At 44.4% G+C, this 15,771-nt stretch overlaps 1 pseudogene; it reads left to right on the top strand.

Moving 5' to 3' along the window:
* Positions 1-3,421: 3,421 nt before the first annotated feature.
* LOC131730567 (uncharacterized) lies at positions 3,422-14,403 on the top strand (annotated as a pseudogene).
* The last annotated feature ends 1,368 nt before the right edge of the window (positions 14,404-15,771 follow it).

The raw sequence follows: 15,771 nt of genomic DNA, 5'->3' as shown, positions 1-15,771 counted from the left end.
CCCAAGCAATATTGAATCAAGAATTACAGCCTCTTGAACCACCATGAAAACAACCACGCAACCAGTTTCGACCGCCAGCCATTGCTGAAAAGTCCAACAAGGATCCTACGTCGAATCAAATAAAATAAATGGAGGCTGTGTGGTCCAGTGGTTAAAGAAAAGGGCTTGTAACCGGGAGGTTCTCGATTCAAATCCCACCTCAGCCACCGACTCATTGTGTGACCCTAAGCAAGTCACTTAACCTCCTTGTGCTCCGTCTTTCGGGTGAGACGTAATTGTAAGTGACTCTGCAGCTGATGCATAGTTCACACACCCTAGTCTCTATAAGTCGCCTTGGATAAAGGCATCTGCTAAATAAATATAGCCTAATATCACTACTAATTTCGGCGTTCTTTATAACTGTTAATCTATTTTAGTTAAAAATCTAGTATTATTTAAAATAGAACAAATGTACACCGAAACACAGATAGGTTTCTGATACGTATTGTTATATTTGAAAATAAATATTTTTAAATATGCACAATTGATTTTATTGGACTGTTTTCAGTAAAATATAAAATAAAATAACCCATATATATATATATATATATATATATATATATATATATATATATATATATATATATATATATATATATATATATATAAACAACTGCATATTATTGAATAGACTTCAGGCGCCCCCTGTCCCCTAATTTGTGAACTGCAATATATTCTTTACCAATAAATTTATTGTACGTCTTCCCACACCACTCAATTGTTATTGTGTTATGAATGTATTAAAATTGAATAGTTTTGCGTGCGAAACAATTATACTTACCTGTGTAAATGTGCTATAGTCCAAGTAACGGGAGAAGAATGCTGAGTAGACAAACAAACAAAAAAAAGTTGTTAAATGAAGACCCGGGAATGGATGTTTTTTCATTGCCGACCTGATAGATTTTGTTTCTTGCTATTTCAGTTGTGATTTGAGGATAAAGCAGTTCAAAAATAATATCACAGTAACTGCTATTCAGAATACACAACAGCCGGAACAATTATCGGTACCTGTAGGCTACTCCTCAATACGAGCAAATAACAATACGCTGTGCTAGCTCTGCTGGCTGTGTTTCAGTGTGCAAGAGACTCTACACAGCTGAGGATATGTCAAATCGCTGGAAAGCATGCAAAGGTCATAAAAAGACTCTCTTATTCCGTTACAACCACCACGTATGTGCCAAGGCAGTCTTGTTTTCAAACCGTGTAAACAAACGTACAGCAGTTATTTCCAACTATATGGCGACCACGTGTTTGTGTCAAACTCACTATAAATGTATAGAAAAGGTAATAATGTATAGAAAAGTTAATATCGGTAATACTCTATCAATCGTATTGTGCCTGCCTCCTTTTCATTCCTTATGTAATTCTTTCACAGTCAGGGATGGGCAGTATTGAAAATACATGTAATTGAAACACGTATTTTCATTGCATTTGTATTTTTGTAATGTGTAATGCAAATGCTAATGTATAAGTCTTTTGTATTGAAAAATATACATGCCTGAGTATTTTGTAATTTCAAAATACTCAAAAATGACATTGCTGCTATGCCATCCGGAGCTAAGTTCAGTTCAGGATTTCCGATGCAAACAAACTTTTTGCTGTGAGAACACAACAACATAGAGTTTTGTAAACAACGTTTTCTATACAAAAATATGTATTTTTGTTTTTCTGAAAGGGAGTGTTTTGAACGTATGCTCGTTACACTCAGTGTGTTAGCAACATGTATTCAAAACACTAGTCTTTTATGCCGTGGAGTGTTTTGGGCGTCCTATGTTGTAGAGTTATTATGTAAACTACGCCACCTTGTGGCTTATTGTTCTACCACGTTACGCTATGCATGCTAGTTACTGTTTACCCGATCCGTATGAAGCCACTCCCTGGGGATAGGACTGGCCGCTGGAGGCTGGGTACCTGTGTACAGAGGGTTGCGCCTCGCTCTTATCTGGTGGATGTAGAGGGTAACCTTTACCACCGTAATCGCGTGGATCTGCGAGTTGCAGAACAACCAGTTGGACAAGGCTATGGACTGCCTGCTCACGACCCAACGGAGGTGCTCACAAACCCCAGTATTGCTAGACCAAGTAAGGAAAGGGGAGAGTATGCAGCTGTTGTTCCAGAGGGCTACGAGGATGAGAACTTCAAGCAAGTTAGCACACCGGTTGGTGTTTCAGGGCCAAGCACACCAGCCAGAGGAGAGTGCAGCACCACACCTGGAGTGAAACAGCTCCCTGCGGACAAGATCCCTGTCTTCTCTCGCAGTGGAAGACAGTTAAGAACACCAGACAGACTCAATTTGTAACTGATCTAACAGCAAAATAATAGGTTACCTGTTTAGGACTTTACAGGAGGGTTCAGTTCAAGTTTGTTTGTGTTTTTTTTTCTCTCCTTCTTTCTTTTCCTTTTCTGCTCAGAAAGGCATGTTTAAAAAAAAGTGTTTATGAATACTACTAATAGTAATCAAACCAAGTGTTATGTAATCGATTGGTCAATTCACTCTTGCTTGTGTCTCCCTTATAGGGTAATTAAGGAAAGTGGACCAATATAAAAAGGGAGATGTTGTAGAGTTATTATGTAAACTACGCCACCTTGTGGCTTATTGTTATACCACATTACGCTATGCATGCTAGTTACTGTTTTACCCTTGGCCTGTGCGTTGTCACGGGGTTCATCATGGTTCTATACACAAACAGCTTGTCGTGTCTTTATTACAACACGTGAAACATCCTACACCGGGGTTGTTACAATATTCATTTTACATTTTTAAATTACTACCAATGGATTACGAAGCACTCCAAGGAGATCAAGATGCCTTACCATTTAGTGAAACAACATTTGAGAAGATACAGTAACTGAGAGCATTCATAATTGCTTAATAATGTGTATCAAGAATATGTTACGGGTTATTGCCTTCGCTGTAAACTAATGGTGCAGTTGTCCACAATGTCACTATTATTGATGGTTCGGTTGCATTTTGGTAATGCCTTAGCTTTAAAGACATTGGGTTGTGCAGATCTACCATTAGGTGGCACTATAGTATGAAGCGCTGCGGGTGATTCGGATCAGTGAACCTTTTGGTGAAACACTGGTTCACGGCTGAAATAGTAAAACGGTATAAATTGCACGCTACTTAGCGCTACTGTATTATGTGTATTTATATTATTAAATACCGTTGTTGTAATCAAAACCCTCTGAAGATTAACCCAACACTCCTCGGCTTTGCCTCGGGAGGGGGCAAATGATAAACACCCTCCCATTTGTCAATAATTAAGATCATTCCAATAAACGGATTATTAAACTCAGGTGCTGCCGCCCCGATTGGTTGCAAGCTAATTCAGGCGGCTTTATAATCCTGTAACCAGTCCTACTCTAGCAAGCGAGTATATCGGTTTCTTTATTATAAATACACGCTGTGCTGCTTGTGGGTTGGTGGCTGGCTTTGGCACGAAGGATGGGTATCATGGATTGTAAACTCCTTTTAGGGTGAGTTTGATGTGTTATAGTGTTTGGTTTGCTTATGTCTTTAATGGCTACGCGGTTTTAGATGCTTGCGTTATTATTATTATTATTATTTCTTACCAGACGCCCTTATCCATGGCGAATTACAATCATAAGCAAATACATTTCAAGTATCACAGTACAAGTAATAATACAATTAAGAGCAAGATAAATACAATGATTTTGCGTTACTGTATTTCATTTCTATATGTTTTGTTCTTGCGTTGCCGTGTAAAGGTATGCAGTGTCTTGAGTACACCCGAGTTTGTGTAGGATACAGCGTGTGTCTGAATAACACTTCTTGCATGTATTTTTTTCATCCTCAGAGTTGTATTGTGTATGCTGTTACCTTTGGATGCGAAGGCGCAAGCGCCACCAGGTAAGTGGCGTTTATTTAATTGTTCCGTGGTCTTTTGTAGCTGCCACTTGACCTGCTTAAACGGGAAGTTTGTCTGAAATGTTACAAGCTGTCTCTGCCCTAGCACGGTCTTGCTCTTAAAAGCGCACTGTATTTGCCGTATAATCAACGTTGTTTTCGTTATTAAAACCGGTTAGTTCTCTGAATAGTTATTGAACCACTGCAAGTGAGAGTAAGTCTCTTGTCTCTTTGCCCGCAGGGACCTTTGTTAATGAGTGTCGGGACCGATACTTCTGGATGACGACGAAAAGAAGCTTCCTAATTGGAGGGAACTTTCGCTTCGATATCATTGGTAAATATGATTTGATCGGTAACTTGTATTTGCAGGATGCCTCAACATCCAATTAAGCCTTTTTTGTGTTTAGGTAACGACGGCATTCACCCTCTGGACGATAGATACGCCGCATCCTGTGGCTTTACCTACTCTGTTAATATCCCCGGCGACCTGATATTCAGGGATTCTTTCTTTGCTTGTCACGTCTCCAGCAATGTGAGTCCTGTGCGGTCGCACTTCACACGGCCAGCTCCGTATGTATGCCAGCATTATTACAAGCGACAGTGTCTCCTTGTAAACTAATTGCTTTTCTCTCTTTAGAGTGATTCGGAGTTTAGCTTGAGGTTCCGTTTCGTTCGCATCGACCAGTTCAGCAGAGAGACTTACTACCCGTTCTCTATGACGTGCAGTACTACCAAGCAGTGGTACCCCCGCGAAATCGTCTGTGAAGAGAACTACATGGAGGTAAGACCTCTCCAGTCCTGGGTTTGACCTGTACTCCCACTAGCTATAATACATTGCCCACAATAATGCCTCACCCTTTGGTCCATTATCCTTCTGCAGATTCTTTTCTTTTTAAACTACCTTTTTGCGCCACTGTGGTACCAGTTTTAATAAAACAATACTCTAATTCAACCAATATTTCCCCATATTTTATTTTGTCAACATGTTGCAACTGAAACTGGTTTAGGACAGAATACCAAACACTAATTGAATTACAAGTATTGTAGAATCTCTTTGGAAACCTTTTGTCTGCTTTTATTACAAATCCAAATTGGTGTGCATTGCCTTTTTGCTTCCCATATTTGCACAATTGTGCATTTTATATTGTTTACAGCATTAAACTGAAGGATGAATTATTGATTCTCTCTGTCTCCCTCCCCCCCCCCCCCCCCCAGTCAACATAATATCCAAAAAGTTAATTTAACTTTCATTGCTTGGCACTTTCTACAGACTCTTGTAGTGGTTCTGTTTCATTGCAAGTGTGGGGTGCATTTGTTTCTTTCTCTAGCACCAATACACAGAATCTGGTTGCGTAGTCTTCTACCAAACCCAGGCAACAAATGCAACCTGCCACTGTTGGTGTTGCTAAAATGCAGTGTTCATGATTGTTTACAGTTATACCTTGTACTCCTTCAGAAGCTTGTATCAAATTCTCAGCAGACTTCTTGCTGCATGGCTTAATTCTGGCTGGTTGTGACTTCAGAGCCCAGTACCTGTAACAGGGTTCCTCTTGGCTGATCTAGCCATCTACTTCTGTAAAGTGACGGGCTGCTAGATCGTCTTTAAGCTATAGGGAGGTCTGAACCTAAATGATTGTATAACGTTATCCCCTTGTCATCTTTAGATATCTGTAAGGAGAAATGTGCCAGTTATTGCTCAGGAGGGGATGGATACTGAAGACTGGCAAGCTGCTCTCCCTGCAGTAAGTTAAAAACCACTCCTGTTTGCTTACAAGCTGCTATCCAGCTCACAGTAGCATCTTGCTGTGAGCAGTACTATTAGCTTGTCTTTCTGCAACCTGTCCTATATTTCTAATTTAACAAAAGGTATGGCTCATGTTAATACAACATGATTGCTGTTTGCTGCAAATGCTCATGCTGCCATATATATATGAATGAGCATCAAATGTATCTCATATTTGGATAAAATGCACTAGATCTATTTGAAAAAGGACTTTGTCTCGCTGCAGTGACTCTACTGTGCTGACCAACAATTGATATTTTACCATCTGATGTAATGGGGGGGGGGGGGGGGGGGGACAGGGGATACTGTAAGTCACAGGCTAGCATGTGTGGCCACTGTTGGAAGCAGTATGCATGCTTTGCACCAGGTTTCTGGATGTTTTGTGGAATCCTGGCCCATTCCTCTCGTCATGCGTGGATAAGCATCTGCCTGTTCAGTGGTCTCCGAGCCCTAGAAGCCACATGCCGCCCAAGTTCATCCCACAGATGTTCAATTGGGCTTGGGTCTGGGGAATAAGGCATCCATGGCATGACTCTCGCCTTTCTGCAAGAAAGCTGTCGTGACACGAGCAACATGTAACCATTCCTGCAAGACCATGCACGTTGGCCTATTAGGATGGGCTTGCAAGAAGGGCACCAAGTGAGGCCTTGGGACTTGATCAACATATTGCTGTGGAGTCCTGTTTCCATCAATCCCTCACTGGCAGCGGAGTTCTGTAGCAACTAGACCATCACACTTGGACCTCCCCACCGATTGGTCTCTCGTACACAACCGTATCCCTAATTGGGTGTATATTAAGTGCCTATGTTTCAGTCCTAGTTTATATTCTATGCAGGCTTGTGACTTGCTGCTAATCTATGCAAGTGTGAACTCTCAAGCTTCATAACTTGTCTAGCTAAAATCACTAGACACTTTCCCAGTCAACTTAGCTTCTTGCCTCCTTCCCCAGTCCCATGAAACTAGACTAGCCCCTAGACCTTCTGACCAGCTGCTGTCTCTCCTGTGTTCCAGGCCCAGGAAGCTATCATGTCAGTGTGGCAGGTTGTGTTCCACAAGACCGGACAGCCAGCCAAATCCATGAATGCCTCCGTGGCCCAGTCTCGGGGCTACATGATCAACTCCACCTCCAGTAGGATCCTCTTCCGCTCGCCCTATAACATGCCGGAATCAGAAATGCTTACAGTAAGACCTCTCCAAAAGCACTATTAAAATATCGGGTTCTGTTTTTAGCAGAGGTCCATATTGCTCCATCAGTGTCTCCAAGCACACTTGCATTGCTTCTGTGCCTGTGAGTTCATGCCATGTTCTTCCAGGTTAATGGAATCCAAGTGGAAGCAATCCGGGCAACTGTCTTCTACAAGCAAAGGTGGATGCTGCTATTGGTGGACACTTCTGCTGCCTGTACCAAGAGTAAGATCTAAAGCTTGGTTATCTTGCCATGGTCCAGAGGCCATGTAAAACGACTGCCATGGTGTGGTCCTTTTTTTTAACTGGACAATTACTAGTACAGTTACTTCTACTAGGTTACAAAAGGAACATCTCTGCATGCTAGCACTACAGAATGCTACAAACAAGGGCCATATTGCTTGCCTTCTGCTTGCACTTCCTTTTATACAGAAATCCCTAATGGATACAAGTTTTTAAAGCAAACTGTCTTTTCCCTCCTAGATCTTGGCACTTTTGATGGTACACATTTGGCTTGGGTTGCTCCCAGAGTCCTCACTCCACTGGTCCTGCATATAGAGAAGTTCCAGGACAAGGGTATTGCCATGGGTGTGGAGGGGAAGCTGCTTGACCTTGCCACTATCCGTAGACGGAACTATGAACTGAAAGTCAATGAGACCTTGTGGTAAGTAAGGGGAACAGGTGTAGCGGTGATGCGGTGCAGGAGTGACAGGCAGACAACGGTATTCCAGTGAAAACAGTGCTTTATTCTTTTTTCCAGGTCTGGTGACCGCAAAGCAACTAAATCCCCGGCGATACACAACGATGTGTAACGCACGGGGATAACAATAAACAAGGCACAGTCCTGAACAAAAACAAACAGACGGTCACCAGTCCTGGGTGAGTGCAGTATTGCTGGGGCAAACACAGATAGCGCGGGGTGCAGTGGTGCTCCGGATAGTGCTGACCCTTGGCGACAGCTCCGGAGTAGTGCTTTAACTGTCTGGTGGTGAAAAACACAGACCAACACAACACGTAGTTATTTTCTTTAACGATGAGAGCTCCTCTCTCGATCCTTCTCTCTCCAAACGTTTAACCCAAACGAAGGAAAAGAACAGCGTTACCCTGGCCCCTATATGTAATCCCGCATGATATCTAGGTAAACGGTTGCAGCTGCCTTATTACTTGCAGCTGCCCCTTGTTTACCTGTCAAATCAATACGGTCTTACAACAGAGTCTCGCTTCCTTCCAGGCTGACCCACTTTCCGGTCCCGGAAACGAACTGTCAGGCCAGCCCTTCCAGATACTTCTCCTCCCGTTCTTTAGCGCCCTCACAGGTCGGGAGGAAGATTTATCACCAGAACTCATTGTATTTCTGTCACAGACCTTCATAGAAATCTCCGTTCCTTATGGCGCGGAGGGTGGCTACCTGAAGGTAACGGGGGTTTTACAGGAGAGGGGGTGGAGGGTTTGGCTCTGGCGTTCCTTCACTGACAACCAGGCAGGTTCTGGATGTGTTGCAGACTCTATATACCCCTAGATCGTGTGCCCTTGGTGTTTCTCTAGATGAGTACTTTGACAGTCCACCTGCTTCTGATATCCCAGACACCTGGGAAATGCTCCCGTGGCCGAGAAGTTTTAACTGACCAGGATTTACTCGGGTTTTAATCTACATGTTGGGAGCTGTGACTTGCATAGTGTGTACTGGCCAAATTAACCTTCCCTTCCAGCCTTGATTCTGCATGCTTTTTTAATGGAGTCCACCTCCTGCTTCAGTCTCGTGACCATGCCCTTCTGTCTCTTCAGAGTCGTGTCATAAATAACCAGTACAACCGGATCTACGCCATTGACCTGTACCTTGAGCACCAGTGGGCAGATGACCTGTGGGAAGCGACCCAGCACCGTTCCTTCAAGCCAGTCCGCACCCCCTCTATTGCTGAGACCCCCTTTGTCGTCAACAGTGAGTACGCTGCCTGCTTTCCAGCATGGAATTTTAATGGCCTTGCTCTGGTGCCAATGTGTAATGCAGCCTAAAGCATGATGTCCCTTTTTTAGGCCTGCTTTGGTTCTTGCCCCTGGGAGGGACAGTGGGGGATGTCCTGGACTAAAACACTAGCCCTGGCTTTAAATCTGTAATGCAAATCCTTCTCCATCTTGTTAACCTCCTAAATGCCTGCGTTCGTAGATACCATCCCAGCAGAAAAGGTCTTCACAGTGACCCTTGGCATCTTCAACCCTGATGTTGAGCTTAAGAACTTCACCATCAATGGGGTTCCTCTGACCCTTCCTGAGGCCATCAACCAAGGCATTGTGCTAACTGAGGTCCAGCACCCCAATGGCACCAAGTCTTTTGTCCTGAAGGTCCCCTTCACCCACCCACTCATCCCACAAAAGGTAGAGATGAAAGCATGCCTATATGTTGATGGATCGAAAAGCTTAAGACCCAAGCTGTACCGGTCTATTCTCCAGTACAGTTGCTGACTGTTGGTGCTTCTTTACACCATTTGTTGTTCTCTGGCAGTATATTGGCAATGGTGTGAGGGAGTTCACCTTGAATATCAACTACACCTTGAACATCATCCCTGAGAATGCGCCTTATTTCCACCCTGCCACCATTGTGTGTCAGATTAAGGATGTCGGTGAGTATTAAGGCTGGGAAGTGTCCCTGAGCACTGACTGACTAGACCAGGGGTGTCAAACTCGGTTCCTGGCGGGCTACAGTGTGTTCTGGTTTTCGTTCCCCCTGAGCTCTCAATTACTTAATGGGTCTAATTATTTGATTTAACTGGACACATTCAACACTTCTCTTCAGGCCTCAATGTGGGTAGTGTACCTTGAATCCAGTGCATTTCTAAAACCATCAACTGTAAGAGACTTTAATGTTTGAGTCAAAATCAACAAATTAGATCAATTGTTAATTGAGAGCTTTGTTGGCATGAAGACCCTCTGGCTGGACCAAGTCTCTCAACCTAAGGATTGGTGCACTGGTTGTGTGCCCACCCAGGGAATTACCTCATGAAGGTGTCTGTCTCCACGTTTTTCAGTTGAGCTAGCTTGAAAGACTCCAGAAAATGTTTGCTGCTAGCATGCGGTTGCCTCTTTCTTGGGGTTTTGCATACACCTCCCACACTAACAGCCATGCACCCCTATTGGCGCTTGCTGATTTGAGAGAAATGATGTTACTGCACTGCTGCCCAAAGAAGACTGTCTGTCTGAACTGTTGACGCTTGACTGCATTACTGAAGGTGTGGCTGGCTTTTCTATTGGCATACACTTCAGGCTCTTGACTCTTCTTTCCTCCCCAGTACTTCCTGTGATCAAGGGCTCTTGTACTGAAAAGAGCCTAGTCTTTGAAGTGACGCGTGGGAACATGGACCACCTCTGGGCCATGTACATTGAGAAACACCAGCTTACCTCTGAGCTGGCGGCTCAACGGGGCTACATCCTCACCAACCAGACCAAGTTTATTCTAGAGGTGCCGCTCTTCAGTATCGGCTGCATCTATGAGGTACACATTTCTGGGGGCCATTAGGAATGTACTTGGCAGAGTCTCCCTAGAGGCTGAACTGGGTGTTTTGTAGGATTACATTCTCGTTCTGGGTTTGAGACTTTTTCTTTTCCTTTGTTTAGGTGTGTGAGCAAACCTGAGCCTTGTTAAATCTGTAGTTCTCCCTGCATGACTAGGTTGGAAAGCCTGCCCCTCTGTTGGTGTGCCATCAAACTGGGATGTTTTTTTTCCCCCGTGTCGCTTGTCTCCCTCTTTTCCAGGATATCTCTCTCCAAGGCCTCTTTGTTCGAGTAGAACTGACCCTAATTGATATTAGGACACTCGCGGCAGTGCTATCCGCTGTACAGCGCTGTCAATTTCCTACCAAGCAGCTGCTAGGTAAGTAGCTCCCCAAAGTGGGCTTGACTTTGTCTTGGTGCTCTACACCTCCCTGCTTCCATGCCTTGCCATTTTCTACACGTGTTGACTAAACAATCTCTAACATATGCTTTAGCCATATACCCGACTCCTCCTTCTCCATTGCTAGAGAGAATATTCCACCGATTACATATTGTTTCAGTGCAACAATCCGTAATGCCATTTGCCCAACTTCTAAATGGTCTACCTGGCCTCTTGGTCTGCGGTCATGTTTCTACCCATATTGGTGAAGGCATCTACCAGTAAACCTGCACCACGGCATGATCCTTTAGTATTCAGCAGGCTTTGTTTGACTGAAGCAATTTAATTCTACAGGGTCCCACAGGACATTTGGCCATAGCTGTAGGTATTGTCTCAAGGCCACTTGGTACACGATTTGGTGTGGCAATCTTGAACTGGTTCATGCAGCAAGTTCTCATTGAATGCTTCAACTTCACCCCATTCTCTTCAGTGTGCATGCCTAATGGTGTGATGACAGTGGTGGCTGTGACCATGGAGCCCATACCAGTAGTGGAACCCAGCAAGACCACCCTGCTGGATAAGACCTGCAAACCCAAAGAGTTTGACTCAACCAGGGCTCTCTTCACCTTCACTGTCAACACGTGTGGGACCAGGAGCAAGGTGGGTTTCCTGCTTGGTGCTGTAGACTCGTGCAATAGCCCTTCATACAGGTCTTGTATTGGTGGACTGTACGAGATGCAATACGTATCCCTAAAAGTGCTGTGGACTAGCCTGGCATGTCTGCCCTCGTAAACACTACTCCAAGATTGCTTCCCCTTGAACTGCTTTTAATTGCATATTTGATAAACCCAAGTGGCAACTCCTGTTGGTGTGTCTTTTTAAAATTTGCTATTGGAATACAGATTTTTCAAATGGGGCTGCTATTCTAATTTAGTATTGGGTGGGGGCGCTTTGTACTAATGGCTTGATATGGCAATGTTTCAGATTGTGGAGAACTACCTGATCTATGAGAATGAGGTGGTGTATACCAGAGCGCTGTTCCCAGCCAATGCTCCAGTCATCACCAGGGACTCTGAATACAGGTGAGCATGAGGAGTCCTGCACTTCTAGAAGGCCTGAAATGGGCCTACACTGGCACCTCTCGATACTGACTTTTTAGACTTGGGGGGGGGGGGGGGGGCACGCTGTCCAATAGATAACGGTGTACTTCCTGTGAAGATTTTCCTCTGAAGGAACCATTTAATAAATTGGAAATGGTGTACAGTAATGTGTTTCAACTGCATTTTAAAGACCTTGGTAGTCTTATCAAATGCTACTCCAATGAAGTGGTTTCTGTGCAACGTGTCTCCCGTAGGCTGACCATCCGCTGCCGCTACCCCCTCAATGACACTATAAAATTGCTAGCTGAAAGGAAGGCTGTCCCTGCCCCTTACTCTGGATCCCTGCAGTTCTATCCTTACAGCTCTGAGCAGAGAGGTATGGCTTCTAGTGCCTAGTTTTAACTTGCCCAGTCCCGGGACACTATTGGTCAACTTTTATCCTGACTACCAGTATCCTCCTACTACTATGACTCCATTTCTTGATTTCCCAGGCCCCAAAGCCAGAGACGTTCTGAATCTGAAGGCCCGTCTAGCAAGAGGTTGGTACCTGGTACACCCCTTCATACCCACCTACCTTAATGGCCAGGTTCTGTAGTCTTTCATCCATAACCCACCAGGAATGGTGTTTATACACGTAAAGCGCTTTAAAAGCATAGCAGTGATGGGCGCTCCGTCAAACTTTCTCCTTCCCGCCAGATGTGACCTTCTCCCAGTTCTATCGGGAGTTCCCTGTGTCCAAGTCTGGGCTGGAACCCTTGTTCCTGGAGGTTGTGCTCCTCCACCACCAGAACCTGGCTGACCACCTCATCCTGCGGGACTGCTGGGCCACAGAGACCCCTGAAATGGACGCCACCCCTCAATGGGACCTGGTCACTGACGGGTAAGGGGGTGGGGGTGACTAGAGTAAGCAGGCAGATGGTGTTGAGCTGGAGTTTCATTGTCATTTATGCTAGCTTTTAGGATGTGTGCTTTGGTAGCGGTCTAAACTTTACTTGCTACTCTTACTATGCTGTAGACTTGCAGTAACTTGCATTGCATGATAACCTGGATGCCTAGATGGATATGACTTGTAATCTTGTCGGCGTGACCTGGCAAAGGCCTTTTTCAGCATTGCAATGGGCTTTGGTTTCATGTACTTCTGAAATGAGTTGTATTTGCCTTGATTGGTGTTCACCTACGTATGGTAGAAAACACACCATGACAGTTTCCCTCTGGTGGGAACTGCATGTATAATACACTAGGAAGTCTTTTCTGGAGGCTTCCAAATGTGCTAGGATGCAGTAGTTTCCTAAAATGAATACCTCTGTCCTGTACTTCATGCCACGAAACCCAGTGTGCGATTGCCTCCAATGTTGTCGTCTCCTCCTTTCTGCAGCTGTCTGGTCAGTGGTGACTCCTACAAGACCCGGTTCCACCCAGTGTCTGCCAGCCCTCTCGCCAAGAGGCTTGAGGTCCAGGCTCAGTCTGTTGCAAACCATGCCCTGTGGCAACAGGTTGGTAACTTTTCAGTGAGCTCAACCCGAACCTTTTGATCTGCATTCTCGCCCTCGGGTTAATGCATGTCCATCTACTCCATGTCAAACGATAGTTTAAACCTCCATCCAGACCCTGAAGTGGCTCCCTATTTAAACTGGTGTGGAATGACTCCAAGGTCAGAAATGGGCAGTCCTGCTCTAGAAATGGCTTTCTATTGGCTGGCTGTGTATTTGACTGAACTAGGGCTCTAACACTGTCTGACCTTTGTGTTTTGCAGATGTACTTCCACTGTCTAGCTCTTGTTTGTGCTTCTGGGAAGGCAGGTGTCTGCAATCAGACCTGTATCGCTGGAGACAAGAGATCAGGTAGGCAGGGTGTAGGACCTCTCCTGCAGTGGATGATACCCATTTGTATGTTCTATCGACTCCCAATTGCTCCTTTTTGGATCCAACTCTTTTGGGGTATGTCTTCCAGCCCGCAGTGTTGAGCTGGCTGACTCTGTCAAAGGCTATATTTCTGCTGGACCGGTCCAAATTGTACCTGAGGGGGAAGTTGCCAGTGTTCAAGCAGCCGGTAAGCGGTAAAGCACCAAGACACTAATCCCCTGCCTGCCCTGTAATTGCGTTCCTTTGCATGGTGACGGAGAAGGTTAGGAAACTGCTGCCATTTTGGCTCTTGCATGATAAGCTTTGTGTATTGCACCAAAGGGGAATCTGGAGCCAATATGGCACCTGCAGGGGCTGTGGTTTTTCTAGACCTCCTTCTGTTGCAAGTTTTAGCCAAACAAATGCTTGTCCCAGGCACGCTACATAATGTAACCAGTAGCTGTGCTTTCAAACTAAGCCCTCCAGGCTAACTAGCTCTGCCTCTTGTACCCAACACTTGCATCTCTTCCCCAGTGCACACATTGGGTATTGTGTAGCTTCCTCAGGGTCCTAATGCTTGCCATTGTCTGCTTTCAGGTGCGACTCCTCCTCTGGTCCCCTATATTCCAGTCTTGGGAGTTGCAGTGGGAGTCCTTCTACTTGCTGTTGTAGTGTTTGCTGCCAAAGCTATGCGATGTTGGGTTTCTATTTAATAAAAATCTTTGACTGAAATTGTCTCGTGCCGTTTAGCTTTCACATTTTCATCTATCAATGGGTCTGAATTAACTGGGTATTGGATGGCTAAAATGATGCCTGCAGCCTTATTCAGCTAACATTTGAATGTCCTTTTTCAGTAGCTTGCTTTACCATGAGAGGATTCTGCTGTTGGTTCACTAAATGATGCTTTTAAAACTTTTGGTTTTCAGCCATGAAATGAAGAGGGTTTGCAGTAAAACTTGTGTGACTCTCAAGCATGGGTTGAGGGTGACGAGATCTCTAACAATCAACTAGACCTTTTTACATGCCTGGACACCTTTTGCCCTTTTCAAGGGAACGGTATCAAAGAATGATTTGGTCCAGTTTCTACCACAGTGTTCATAGGCAAGCCACATTTTTACAGTTTATAAATTGAATATGTTTTTATTCACCCTCCCCTTGCAATCTGTACCAACATGTACTCCTAGGAGGAAACATTGCCTTCCTAGTTAGTGGAGGGGTAAGTTGTAACCTGTTTTTAGAGCTAGCACTGCTGTTGTGCAAATAGGATTCAATTCCATGAAAATCCTAGAGCAGTGCTTCTCAACCCTGGTCCTGGGCACCCACTGTCCTGGTGTGTCTTGTTCTGACTGAGCTCTCAAGTACTTGAATGAAAAATTTGACTTTTTTTAAATTGATTAACTTAACTGTTGGAGAATTCAAGTTCTGTTTTAAATCATTTTATATTTAATTTTAATCTCCAACTCATTTTTAAAAAAGTAAAAAGCTTGGTTCCATGAAGGGTTAAGTTATTGAGAGCTCGGTTGGAACAAAAACGACCAGGGTTGAGAACCACTGCCCTAGAGAAAAGGAGGGGAGGAAAGCCAATGTGTATTGGGAACCTGCTACTAAGACTGCTGTAATGGTTAAGTATTAGTTCAAATCCAGCCATGGGCTGTGTATTTTATACATCAATTGCACATTTAATTATACCTTGGATTGTGCAGCTCTACCATTAGACGACACTGAAGAGCATGTGTCATCTGCTCCGTGAACCATCTTGTAAATCAGTGGCTCAAGGCTGATTTCCAGGTGTTCACTTTTCCTATTGGTGGATTCTGACTCCAGTGATATCCACACACATCCTGGGACTGTTTATGTACTTTGTGTAGTGTAAAAGTTGTGCTTTTGCTCATCTGTGTATAATTGTGAGTTGCACAAATCAATTGATTCCACATTCTCATGTGTAACCCTCACACACACACCAATTATGAGCAGGTGTAGGGGACATGTCCTAAATGCAACTTTAACTGAACCACCATCTTTAAAAACAGTGTATCCAAACCTCTTCCTGCCTCTGCGTTCTCAAACTTCTATACGCATGTGTTTAG

The sequence above is a fragment of the Acipenser ruthenus genome, chromosome 3 (genome assembly GCF_902713425.1).
Source record: "Acipenser ruthenus chromosome 3, fAciRut3.2 maternal haplotype, whole genome shotgun sequence".
Classification (NCBI taxonomy): Eukaryota; Metazoa; Chordata; class Actinopteri; order Acipenseriformes; family Acipenseridae; genus Acipenser; species Acipenser ruthenus.
The sequence above is the reverse complement of the archived record's forward strand: the minus strand, read 5'-3'. Positions and strand labels throughout refer to the sequence as shown.